Source organism: Pelophylax lessonae (genome assembly GCF_965119305.1).
Source record: "Pelophylax lessonae genome assembly, chromosome: 4".
NCBI classification, from domain to species: Eukaryota; Metazoa; Chordata; class Amphibia; order Anura; family Ranidae; genus Pelophylax; species Pelophylax lessonae.
The window spans coordinates 449,150,122-449,164,039 of record NC_138771.1 but is presented as its reverse complement, the minus strand read 5'-3'; the positions used below and the strand labels follow the sequence as shown (position 1 = coordinate 449,164,039).

Sequence of the window (13,918 nt, the reverse complement as noted above, 5' to 3'; positions counted from 1 at the left end):
AGAGACTGCTGCATGACTTCGGGCTCAGACTGCTTGGCTGATTTGCAAGGGGGAGAGGTGAAAGATTGATGGACATTGGCTGCAGGTGCCAACTCTGACCTTTCAGCAGAAGATTGGGTGGGAGACAATGTGAAGGAACTGGAGGCACTGTCAGCAACCCAATCTACTATCTATCGCCTGTACTTGTTCTGGCCTCATACTGCTGTAAGGTTCATTCGCCTACTCGCAGCTGAGAAAGGTGTTTCACTTGTGCGTGTAGCTGCCACAAATCGACCACGTCCTCTCCTTGCAACAGGAGCTCCACCAGCAGCACCACGACCCAGCACTAACATGGTGGAGCGGTATGTGTGCACACACCTAGACGTACTGAATAAAGGGTCTGCCCCCTTCAACTTCTGGGTCTCCAAATTGGGCACATGGCCTGAGCTTGCCCTTTTTGCCTTGGAGGGGCTGGCCTGCCTTGCAGCCAGTGTATTATCTGAACGTGTATTTAGCACGGCTGGGGGCGTTATCACAGACAAGCGCAGCCGCCTGTCCATAGCCAATGTGGACAAGCTCCCGTTCATTAAAATGAACCAGGCATGGATCCCATAGGATTTGTCCGTACCTTGTGCAGAATAGACATGTATACCGGCCTTACCCAGCCATTGTTTTATTTTTGATCTTTCTCACTCTTTTTGGGATGTACCCTAATTTAAAAAGAAATAAAATTAAAAACAAAAACCAGTGTGTAACGCTCCGGCGTTTGTTTAGTGAACTGGATTTACAGCTGCAGAATTTCCACTCAGTAGTCGTGTAGAGATGTGTTGAATCACCATATCCAACTCTCCAGACTCATCATTGTGGCCCAGCCTGCTTCAGCATGCAAATATACAGACACTCAATAAGATGTTCCTGGAGTGATAGGTTGTATACGATAGTATAGAGGTGATGTGCTGAAAGGACAGGCGTGAGTAGTGATAGCAATGATAAGCACTCAATAGTAATGTTCAGGAGTGTAGCAGATGGTGATAGATAGTATGCAGATAGGTTAGCAATCATGTACAAGTAACAGGTGGTAGGGGACAGCAGATGAAGTCTGCTAACTTAGGAGATGCAAGGATATAGATGGTAGTAGACTCAAGAGCTAGCAATCTATGAAACAGTGCAGATGATAGAAATAGTAATGCATAGATAGCAACAGTCTTTAGTATGCAAAAGTAGATAGTGTAAGTTTGATAGGAAGGAATCCCCTGTGGGGTACTTATCACTAGTTAGATTAGAAAGATGAAGGGTCCGGTAATAGAAGAAGAATGATCAGGTAGCGAGATACAGGATCAATAGCGAGGTACAGGATCAAGTAGTGAGACTCCGGTCTATCCAGATATTGGGGAAATAGCTGGAGGCTTGGCAGCATCAGACAAGGCTGTATAACATGCGGTTTGAACGAACGCCTTGTGAGTGAAAGCCGGCGATTGAAATAGCCGCTCAGAGCGGCGCCTAGTGATGACGTCATGCGGTTTAAAGGTATATGCGTTCCACCTAGCTGAAAAGGTGGGACGCAATTTGTAGAAGAAATGGGCTATAAGGGTACCGAAGGTACCAGAATCTTACAGTACCCCCCCCCCCTTAAGGCCGGCTCCGGAAGGCCTATAGCACTGGTCTCTCCGGGTATTTGGAGTGGAACCTTCGTATAAGCCTGGGAGCATGAACGTCAGAAGTATCCAACCAGGTGTCGTCTTGGGGTCCATAGTTTTTCCATCTTATGAGATATTGGAGTTTTCCTCTGTGGATACGAGAATCCAAAATCTCCCTAATCTCAAATTCCTCTCCGCCTTCAACTTGTACTGGAGGTGGAGGCGAGATGGTAGGTCTTATTCCTTGGTTGGGAACATGTGGTTTCAGTAACGACACGTGAAAGATGGGATGTATTCTAAGATCTGCCGGTAAAGTGAGTTGAACTGCAGCTCTCCCAATGAGCTTCTTAATTGGGAAAGGTCCCAGAAACAAAGGTCCAAGCTTTTTACTGGGGATCTTTAACCTCAAGTTTTTCGTAGATAGCCAAACGAGATCCCCAATAGCATATTGAGGAGAAGGTCTTCTACGAAGGTCGTAGTACCTTTTTTGTTGGCTATGAGCATGTGAGATGGTGGTGTTAAGTAAACCCAGAGAGTCTTTTATTTGGGTGAGATAATCAGAGGCTACTGGGTTACTTGATGGTAGGATGCGTGGTGGAAGAAGTGTGGGATGAAACCCATAGTTTAAGGAGAACGGACTTTGCTTAGTAGTACTGTGGGTTGCATTGTTATAAGCAAATTCTGCCAGAGGGAGGAGGTCCACCCAATCATCCTGTAGGTATGAGGTGTAGCAACGTAAATATTGTTCAATGCACTGGTTGACTCTTTCAGTTTGTCCATTGGTCTGAGGGTGGTAGGGAGAAGTGAGTTTTCGCTCAATACGTAGTATATGACATAGAGCTTGCCAAAACTTGGAGATGAACTGTGAACCTCGGTCAGATAAAAGAGTCTTTGGAATTCCATGTAGTTTGAACACATGTTTCACTAGTAATTCCGCTGTTTGCTTAGATGAAGGTAGTCTGCGAATAGAAGTGAAATGTGCCATCTTTGTCAGATGGTCCACTGACACTAGAATGGTATTAAATCCTTTGGAAGGTGGTAATTCTACTATAAAGTCTAAGGACACAACTTCCCATGGAACCTTGGGTATTGGTAGACTGCAAAGTAGACCAGATGGTTTTGTAGTGTCAATTTTGGACCTTGCACAGATGTCACATGAGGAAACAAATTTTTGTACAGACGTCTTCATATCAGGCCACCAAAACTGCCTGGTGAGCAAATTAAATGTCTTAGTCATACCCATATGTCCTGCCATAGGTACATCATGTGATAATTCCAAGATCTTGGTACGCATACCAGGAGGTATGTAGAGTTTGTCGTTAAAGTAGAGGAAGCCTTCTGCATCAGCACTTAGTTGTGGTGGTGGTGAATCCAGTCCTATACTGTGCAGAATCTCTTCCTTCATGGAACGAACAACACCAATAATACGATCATGGGGTATTACAGGAAGTGAAGGGATTTCGGCGCAGTTATCTTCAGTTAATCGTGATAGCGCATCCGCTTTTTTGTTTTTGTCTGCAGGCGTGTAGGTCACTAGGAAGTTGAATCTTAGGAAGAATAATGACCAACGTACCTGCCGGTGGGAAAGGGTCTTGTTAGTCTGAAGGTATTGGAGATTCTTATGATCTGTATATATGAGTATTGGCAATCGAGTACCTTCAAGTAAATGTCGCCAATTTTCTAGTGCCAGTTTTATGGCAAGCAACTCTTTTTCACCCACAGGGTAATTCACCTCTGGGCTGCTTAGTGATTTAGAGAAGAAAGCAACTGGGTGGAGTGGTGAAGTATTTGTTGGTCGTTGGGAAAGAACTGCTCCTACTGCCATATTTGACGCATCTACCTCCAGGATGTATTGGAGGGATGGGTCTGGATAGCGTAGTATGGGAGCAGAAGTGAAGCTTGATTTTAACAAGCGGAAAGCTCCATTTGCTTCTTCAGACCATTTGAATGGTTTCTTTACACTTGTAAGTTGTGTGAGAGGTCTCACAATAGAAGAGAAGTTCTTGATGAACTTCCTATAGAAGTTTGAGAATAAGAGGAATCGTTGTAATGCTTTACGAGTTGTTGGTAAAGGCCAATCCAGAATACACGATATCTTGCTCATATCCATCTTGATACCGTTCTTAGATATGATGTATCCTAGGAATAGTACTTCTTCCTTATGGAGTAGGCATTTTTTCAATTTTACGTATAAATTGTGTGCGAGTAATCTGGACAGCACAAGTCTTACATGTCTTACATGTTCAGACAAAGATTGAGAATAAATGAGTATATCATCCAGATATACCACAACACAAACATCAAGTAAGTCTCTGAAGATGTCATTTATGAATCGCTGAAATGCTGCGGGAGCATTACACAACCCGAAAGGCATCACAAGATATTCGAATAATCCGTATCTGGTTCTGAATGCCGTCTTCCACTCATCCCCGTTACGGATTCGGATTAGGTTGTATGCCCCTTTTAGGTCCAATTTTGAAAAGTAGGTAGCTCCGCGCACTTGTTCAATGAGTTCGGGAATAAGAGGTAAAGGATAGCGATCCTTTATCGTAATGGTATTTAATTGCCTATAGTCAATAATAGGCCTGAGACTAGAATCCTTATTGCGGACAAAGAAAAGTCCTGCAGCTGTGGAAGAAGTAGAGGGTCTAATAAACCCTTTCGCTAAATTCTCATCCAAGTATTCCTTGAGATGAGAAAGTTCATCCTGAGAAAGAGGATAAACATGACCGAAAGGTAGTTTGCTATTAGGGAGTAGATCAATAGAACAATCATAGTCCCTATGGGGAGGCAATACTTGAGCATTTTTCTCAAGGAAGACTTCTGATAGATCCTGGTAGCATGGTGGTGGTGTAATTTCATCTGACACCATGGACAGGATCTTTTTATATGATTGGAGGTTACACGTGGTCTCGCAATAGTGAGAAGGGAAGGTTAGAGTCCGTGTTTTCCAATCAATGGTTGGTTGATGTATGTGTAACCAGGGAAGTCCCAAAATAATGGGAAAATGTGGTGAAGGTAATATATCAAAAGTGGTGGTCTCCGCATGAGACTCGTTAGCAGTAACAAGGAGTGCTTGTGTCTGATTGGTGATTGGACCAGAAGATAACGGAATACCGTTAATAAAACTAACAGAGACAGGTTTTGATTTTGAAATAATAGGTATTTTATTTAAGGTAACAAAACTGGTGTCGATGTAGTTCCCACAAGATCCTGTGTCGATCATAGCGTTGGTGGTGATCCTAATTTGGTCCCACTGTAAGGTCAATTGAATAAAAAGATAGGGATTAGAAAAAGAAGTCGTTAATCCCCCCAGCAAGACATGTGAACACACACCCTCTTTTTTGCGGACAAGGGGACAGACGCTTATCAAATGATCTGGGGAGGCGCAGTACATGCAGAGATTTTCGCATCTTCTCCTGGCTCGTTCAGTAGACGATAAAGGTGGGCGTATGGTTCCTACCTCCATAGGAGTAGGGTCAACGGGCGAAACCCGAGAAGGACTGGACAATGGCATTCCCATCTTCTCAGCCTTTCTTTCTCGCACTCGCCTGTCAATATTGATGCTGAGTTGTATTAAGGCATCCAAAGTGCCAGGTAAATCCGCTCGGGCGAGCTCGTCTTTAACGGCTTCTGATAACCCGAGTCTGAACTGAGTTCGCAGAGATGCATCATTCCACCCTGAATCAAGGGTCCATCTTTTGAACTCTGCTACGAAGTCTTCAACAGGTCTCCTTCCTTGTTTTAAAGCCCTCAATTGGCTGTCAGCAGTACTCTGCCTATTGGGGTCTTCATATAAGCTAGCGAGTTCTGCTAGGAATAAAGGATAGGAGTTGAGAAGAGGGTCATTTTTCTCAAAGAGAGAGTCTGCCCAAGCCCGTGGATCACCCAACAAATATGAGATAATGGTACAGACTTTAATTTGGTCTGTAGTGTAAGTACGAGGTTTTAAGTTAAAAAGCAATTGACATGCGTTTTTAAATTCACGAAATTTTTTCCGATCACCTGTAAACACTAGAGGAGGGTTTATTTTAGGCTCACGAGGTTGAGCAGCAGTGAGCTGTGAAACACGGGCTATCTGCTGTCTCAAAGTCTGATTTTCATTTTTTAATTCAGTAAGAGCAAGGATTAATGCATCTACCTTTTGTGTTAATTGTATCACTTGAGTGGCTAATTCTGCTGAATCCATTTTTTGGGTTCGTTCAATCTGTAACGCTACGGCGTTTGTTTAGTGAACTGGATTTACAGCTGCAGAATTTCCACTCAGTAGTCGTGTAGAGATGTGTTGAATCACCATATCCAACTCTCCAGACTCATCATTGTGGCCCAGCCTGCTTCAGCATGCAAATATACAGACACTCAATAAGATGTTCCTGGAGTGATAGGTTGTATACGATAGTATAGAGGTGATGTGCTGAAAGGACAGGCGTGAGTAGTGATAGCAATGATAAGCACTCAATAGTAATGTTCAGGAGTGTAGCAGATGGTGATAGATAGTATGCAGATAGGTTAGCAATCATGTACAAGTAACAGGTGGTAGGGGACAGCAGATGAAGTGTACAGGAGATGCTAACTTAGTGCAAGGATATAGATGGTAGTAGACTCAAGAGCTAGCAATCTATGAAACAGTGCAGATGATAGAAATAGTAATGCATAGATAGCAACAGTCTTTAGTATGCAAAAGTAGATAGTGTAAGTTTGATAGGAAGGAATCCCCTGTGGGGTACTTATCACTAGTTGGATTAGAAAGATGAAGGGTCCGGTAATGGAAGAATGATCAGGTAGCGAGATACAGGATCAATAGCGAGGTACAGGATCAAGTAGTGAGACTCCGGTCTATCCAGATATTGGGGAAATAGCTGGAGGCTTCGGCAGCGTCAGACAAGGCTGTATAACATGCGGTTTGAACGAACGCCTTGTGAGTGAAAGCCGGCGATTGAAATAGCCGCTCAGAGCGGCGCCTAGTGATGACGTCATGCGGCTTAAAGGTATATGCGTTCCACCTAGCTGAAAAGGTGGGACGCAATTTGTAGAAGAAATGGACTATAAGGGTACCGAAGGTACCAGAATATTACACAGTGTTGGCTACCTCGTCCTCCTCCACCGCCACTTCCACCTACACCGCCACATCCACCGCCACCTCAACCTCCTACTCCATATGGGCCTTGTCCTCCTCCTCCTCCTCCACCGCCGCAGCTGCTTCCACCTACACCGCCATATCCTCCGCCACCTCAACCTCCTACTCCATATGGGCCTCGTCCTCCTCCTACATCATTCAAGGTGATTATTTTTTTATTTTTCTGTTTTTTTTAGTTCCTTTAAGTTATTTCCCTATCCACATTTGTTTGCAGAGCACTTGCCATGCTCTTAAGATGATTTTGATGCAATTTGCAGCCCTCTAGCCCTTTCCATGTTTGTTTTAGAGGCATTTTAGTGCTCAAAAGTTCGGGTGTCCATTGACTTCAATGGGGTTCGGGATCGGGACAAAGTTCGGGTTAAGTCCGGGTCACGAACCCGGACTTTTTTTTCAAGTTCGGTCGAACCCGCCGAACCCGAAAATCCAGGTGTTCGCTCAACTCTAAAAGCATCTACATACCAAAAATGACACACCAAAAAACATTCTGCTGAGCAAAGGGTAAACTATTTGTATAGATAGCCGCACAAACTGTAATATACTGTATATCAATATACACTTTCAAATATTTCAACACAACTGTGTACTGTGCCCAAATATTTAAACATAAATCCAAAATATTAAAATGAAATGTCCATCCATGCAAGGTGGTGATTCCTTATGTGTAATCACTTGCTTTTATATATTATGATTATCCAACTCCGTGCTGTGCATGCTGTCCAGCATGAGCAATCCACCATCCAAAATTCTCTCTTACCAGATAACCATTAATTATAAGTGTGATCATCCAATCCACCAGGGATCCTGTCTCCACTATTATGATCTCACCTCTCACTCAGTAAGGTAACAAGAGAATGCCATCATTGCAACATATTTATTCAATATATATAAAAAAAAAAATCCAGTATAAAAATGTCAACTCACATGTAGCACTACTCCCTTGGGAGCTGCTGGTTACGGGTTCCCCTGGGTTACCATTAGCAACAACACGACAGTTCAACATTCCCCAAGTCATTTTGGCTCAGTCAGGAAACAGTCTAGGAGCTTTGGTTTTTGTGTTTTTATTGAGAACTTGGATGGGAGAAGGGAATGAGTGGGATACTCCAACTTGTATAACTATGCACAATTAGCTGGGATGACTGCTTAATGCTGAGTAACGCTGAGTAGCACTGTATAATGCTAGTCACGGCTAGGCCACTGCTTCACCTTGTCATAAGCAGTGAAGTAGAATTGAGTGAACTTCCTGAGGTAAACTGTACTGTACTGCAGAACAATCTTCAGGGCCCTTCCTGGCACCCACTCTGTTCCTATTCTTCAGGGTCAACTATACGGCACCCCTTTACTGTTAAACGTCCAGTGTGAGCTAGATCCTTGATCCCCTGACTTCTCTGAGGTGGTCCCTTTTCCTAGGCAGACCCTGTGGCAAATCCCCGAGTACTCACGACACTGTTTTTCCTGAGAGACTCTGCCACCAAATCCACTCTCAGCACTCTGGATCCTCTGCAGCTCAACTCCACACCCGGTTCACTAGGGCGTTTGCCTGAATCACTTTCCTCTCACACTGCAGGAGGAGAGACCAGCCGTCTGACTCCTCCTGGGAATTTGGCTTCCCGCCAAAGACGCCCTGTCACAGGATGCATTGCAGGAATGCCCTCCCACTAGGACTGCCACAAAACATGATGGGTCACTGGCTGGGTTTCCTCCACTGTCCAACAAGCTCCCTCATTGGATACAGTGGGGACACTCCCTCAGACCCAGTGAATCACTCCTGGAAACATGTGACAGGCAAATTAATAGATCAGACTCCCCTGATAAGCAACAGGAGCAACAGATGCTTTTACCTAGCACCTACCTAACTAAGAGGGTGCTACACACATATAAGAGTGCCCTCTGACAGGCACGAAGTATAACCGGTTGCCGACCGCCGCACGACTATATACTGCGGCGGTCAGCCCCGGCCAGGCAGAGTGACGTATCGGTACGTCACTCGCCTGTCACTGACTTGCGAGCCTATAGCGGGCGGGCGCGCGCCCGCCGAGGCGCGCGCCCGCCGCGGCTCGTTCACAGGCAAGTCAGTGCGTGTGACCGGCGGACTCGATGTCCGTCAGTCACACTGCGATCGCTCCTGTGAAGGGAGAAAGACAGAGCAGCTTGTGTAAACAAGCTGCCTGTCAGTTCTCCCTGTGTAAAAGTAAAGATCTGACCGTTCTACTATGTAGAACGGTTGATCTTTGCTTTTACACCAATAGCAATGTCCCTACACAGTAGAAAGCACGCCCCTAGGACACACTTAACCCCTCCCTGTCCAATAAAGTTAACCCCTTCCCTGCCAGTGTCATTTTTGCAGTAACAGTGCATATGTATAGCACTGATTACTGCAGTAATGTCACTGGTAACCCCAAAAGTGTCAAAAATGTCAGTCAAGGGTCCGATCTGTCCGCCGCAATGTCGCAGTACTGAAAAAAAAATCGCAGATCGCCGCCATTACGCGTTAAAAAAAAAAACACCAAAAATGACAAAAATCTTTCTCTTTGTTAGTAAACGCGATAACTTTTGCGCAAACCAATCAAAATACGCTTTTTGCGATTTTTTTTACCAAACATAGGTAGCATAAAACAAATTGGCCGAAAAATGTTAAAAAATTTTGATTTTTACTTTTTTTTTTTGGGGAATTTCATATAAAAAAATGTGAAAAATATTGTTATTTTTGCAAAATTTACGCTCTTTTTTTGTTTATAGCGCGTGATCAAAAAATCGCACAGGTGATCAAATACCACCAAAAGAAAGCTCTGTTTGTGGGAAAAAAAGGACGTCAAATTCGTTTAGGTACAGCGTCGCACGACCGCGCAATTGTCCGTTAAAGTCACGCAGTAAAAAATCGCAAAAAAACCCCTGGTCCTTTAGCAGCCAAATCCTCCGGGGCTTAAGTGGTTAACCAACAATCTGTTTCTATGGCTGTCGTGCCGTTCCATACAGTGAAGCCGACGTGCGTTCCAAACCTCAGATGTGCACTCCGGCTTCACTGCACAGAACAGCATAATATATAAAGGAGACAAACTGGGAATCAACACTTTGCATGGATGGACATTTCATTTTAATATTTTGGATTTATGTTTAAATATTTGGGTACACTACACAGTGGTGTTGGTATATTTGAAAGTGTATATTGATATATATTACAGTTGGCGCGGCTATCTATACATATTATTTTATTAGAACACCTCACAGAACAGTGTCACAGAGTCACTTTAGCTGCAGCTGACAACACAGAAATCAATTTTATACATTTTTTATTTATTTATGTTAGTTATCCCTTTTGTGCCGGTGACACATTTATCACAAACAAAAGATTACCTGTGGTTTTAGTAGTGCAGTTTTCCACAGAGGAGAGCATTGGCCAAGGCAGCAGGCAGGGATGTGATCAGCAACAGCGAAAGGAATCGTCCTGGCAGCAGGCAGGAATACTGTCCATAGTCAGTACAGGCAGCAAGCAGAGATATTCTCAGCAGAATTAACAAGGCAGCAGGCAGGAATACTTTCCATAGTCAGTATAGGCAGCAGGCAGGGATATGGTTAGCACAGTCAAAGTATTGGTCAAGGCAACATGCAAGAACATGGCCCATAAAAAGTCCTGGGTCATTATAGATAGCAGGCAGAGATGTGGTCAACACAGCCAAAGTATTGGTCCAGGCAGCAGGCAAGAACATGGCCCATAAAATGTCCTGGTTCATTACAGGCAGCAGGCAGAGATATGGTCAGCACAGTGAAAGTATTGGCCCAGGCAGCAGGCAGGAACATTAGGCTTAGGGCTAGACATGTGCATGATGAAAAAATTTGTTTTGTTTCATTTTGTTTAGATTCGTTATTCTAGTTATTTACAAATCGGTTGATTCGTTCAATTCGTTTTCGGAATTCATATTCGGAATTTTTTATATATCTTTTTCTAATTTTCTTTGATTTTCCTGATTTTTTTTCGATTCGAAACGTTTGAATCGGAAATCTTTTTTTTTATTCAAATGCGGCAAAGTGAACAAACAAAAAAAAAAACATTTTTATCAAACTATTACAATGACTCTTTAAATCATCTTTGGTTTAAAAAATACAGCATTATTTCAAAAAAGGCTACTCTAATAACACATAGTCTCTGATTTGAGAAATATGTTTACAGTTCGAATTCAAATGGAATTGGGGGTAAAACTAGATTTGAATTTTAATTCAAATTTTGTTTCTTTATTCAGAAAATTTAGTAAACTTTATACTGTAATTATCATATTTGGACTTATCTGAATCTCCAAATAACCAAAACTTTGTCTGAATATTTATTTGGAATGAAATGAACCGCACAGGTCTACTTAGGGCCTCAGTCAGGTAAGACTTGGGCAAAAGGAGTAGAGGCTTCTTTTCACCCAATCTCTTCAAAGCTCTGACTCCAGACCCCTATCTAGGAATTACAAAATCCAGAAAAAACAAAAACTGGTTTTATCTACTCACATATGTAAGGAGTGAGATCAACAATTTACGCCCTTAGAAAGCCAGAAGGTGCGGATTGGTTTTCCGGGTCCTGTACGCGGCTAGACTGCCAAAAAATCTCACACATGGGATATCCCTGTACTCAGGAGAAGCAGCAAAATGTATTTTGGGGTGTCATTTCACATATACCCATGGCATGTGTGAGCATTATATCATTTACTGACAACTTTGTGTAAAAAAAACAAAACAAAAATAATAATTTTCCCGAAACTTGTGGCAAAATATAAACTATTCCATGGACTCATCATGCCTCTCAGCTAATAGCTTGGAGTGTCTAATTTGCAAAATGGGGTCATTTGGGGGGGTTTTGTGCTATCTTGAAATTTCAGGGCCTCTGAAACTGTGACAGGTAGTGCAGTGGTAAAATCAGCAATTTACGCCATTAGAAAACCTGATGATGGGGATGGGTTTTCGGGGTCGCGTACACAGCTAGGCTCCCAAAAAGTCTCACACATGTGGTATCCCTGTACTCAGGAGAAGCAGCAGAATGTATTTTGGGGTGTCAATTTACATATACCCATGGCAGGTGTGAGCAATATATCATTTAGTGACAACTTTGTGTAAAAAAACAACAACAAAAAAAGAAATAATAATTTTCCCGAAACTTGTGGCAAAATATAAAATATTCCATGGACTCACCATGCCTCTAAGCAAATAGCTTAGAGTGTCTACTTTGCAAAATGGGGTCATTTGGGGGGGGGTTTGAACTGTCCTGGCATTTTATGCTCAATCTTAGCCACACATCACCCACTCTTCTAACCACTTGAAAACCAAGCCTTTTCTGTGACTTTTTGTTTACATGAAAAAATATATTTTTTTACTAGAAAATTACTTTGAACCCCCAAACATTATATATTTCTTTAAAGCAGAGGCCCTATAGAATAAAATGGTGGATGTTGCAAATTTTTTTGTCACACAGTATTTGCGCACAGAATGATCTTAAAAATGTAAAATTTAAAAGATGATCTTATGCCAAGTACATAGATATCAAACATGACATGCTTTAAAAATTGCGCACGCATGTGCAGTGGCAACAAACTACGTACATTTTTAAAAGCCTTTAAAAGTCTTTACAGGTTACCACTTTAGACTTTACTTTAGACTTTTAGAATTACTGCACTCGACCTGGCGTTCGCGGCGATACCTCACATGCATGCTGCAATTGCGGTTTACATATGACACTAGACCAATGCTTGCGTGCCCCATTGTGCGCAAGCACGGGGGGAGGGGGGGGGGCTTTATTTTTTATTTTGCTTTTATATGTTATTTTGACACCTTTCCTTTCCTTTTTTTTTTTAATCATTTTTATTGTTATCACAGTGAATTGAAATATCCCCTATGATAGCAATCTGTAGTGACAGGTACTCTTTTTTTAAAAAAATTGGGGTCTTTTAGACTCTAGATCTCTCCTCTGACCTTAATGCATCTGACCACACCAAAATTGGTGTGATAAAATACTTTCCCAATTTCCCAATGGCCCTGTTTATTTCTGGCGAAACAGTCATGAAATACTCGTAGCTTCCGGTATCTTAGGCCATAGAGATGATTGGAGCCATTCTCATCTCCAATTAGCTCTATGGTTAGATAACTGAACCACCGGCTGCACTCTCGGGTTAACCAGTGGGACAGGAGAGCCCGAGAAAAACCACGGAAGGCGGTGGTGGGAGGGGGGGGGAGTCCCCTCCCACTGCATGTAAAAGCAGTCTAGCGGCCAATTATCCGCTAGGATTGATTTTACATGTAAGCCGACCGCTGGCTGTAAAAAACAGTACCAAGATGATGCCTAAATCTGTAGGCATCATCCTGGTATAACCACTCAAAGTCCAGCAACGTACCAGTACATTGCTGGTCCTTGTTTAGCATATAGTGGAAGTTTTTTTTTTTTCATGCAGCCTGTGGGCTGAACAAAAAAAAAAGAGAACCTATCAGAAATCAGCACAGGAATATTGTGTAGTATTACCCATCATTAACCGCCCAAACATCCAGCCACTGAATTTAATGACGGGTATACATGACAATATTCCACGTATACCTAAATAGGATTTTAACTGCAGTGCTGAAATCAGAAAATCACCACAGCTGCTGCCAGCAAAGGTATCCATATATGCTGAGCGCAAACGCTGTTTGTGTCTGAATATATAAAATCAATGTGGCAGCCGACAAGTACCTGCAAGAGAAACAGGTTCACAAAAGAATGAAAAACAAAGTACAGTAAAAGTACAGTAGGAAGAGTAGAAGAATATAAAAAATGACTGACACGACAACTGTTTTTGGATTTTTTTATTTTATTTTGGAACACTTTTTTTTCTGTGTACTGCGATTTTCCAGCTTGGGTCTCTCAGAATGTCGATAGCCATCGAACATCTTTCGAGACCCTGTATTTGTGTGCCCTACAATGTGTCGTGCTGTACCCTACACTAATACTCTACTAGTGTATGGTAACGCTCAAAACATTCCCTGATGCAGAGACCAGGTTGGTCAGGACATCTGGGACAATAAAAGTGGGTGTCACGCCTAAATCCGCGCCTGCAACAGACACAACATCTTCTTTGGGGGTGTCTTTGGGTAGGGGTACGTGGGAGGACATGTGGAAAATGTCTCTCATGCAGCCGGCTCACTGCATCTGGAAGGGGAAGTT

The 13,918-nt window shown here is 42.8% G+C and overlaps 1 protein-coding gene across 1 annotated transcript in view; it reads right to left on the bottom strand.

The window, feature by feature from the left end:
- LOC309552694 (E3 ubiquitin-protein ligase RNF213-like) overlaps positions 1-13,918 on the bottom strand; it is a gene marked incomplete at its 5' end in the record, with an annotated part of 1,269,694 nt that overhangs the window by 988,019 nt on the left and 267,757 nt on the right. The window lies entirely within an intron of this gene.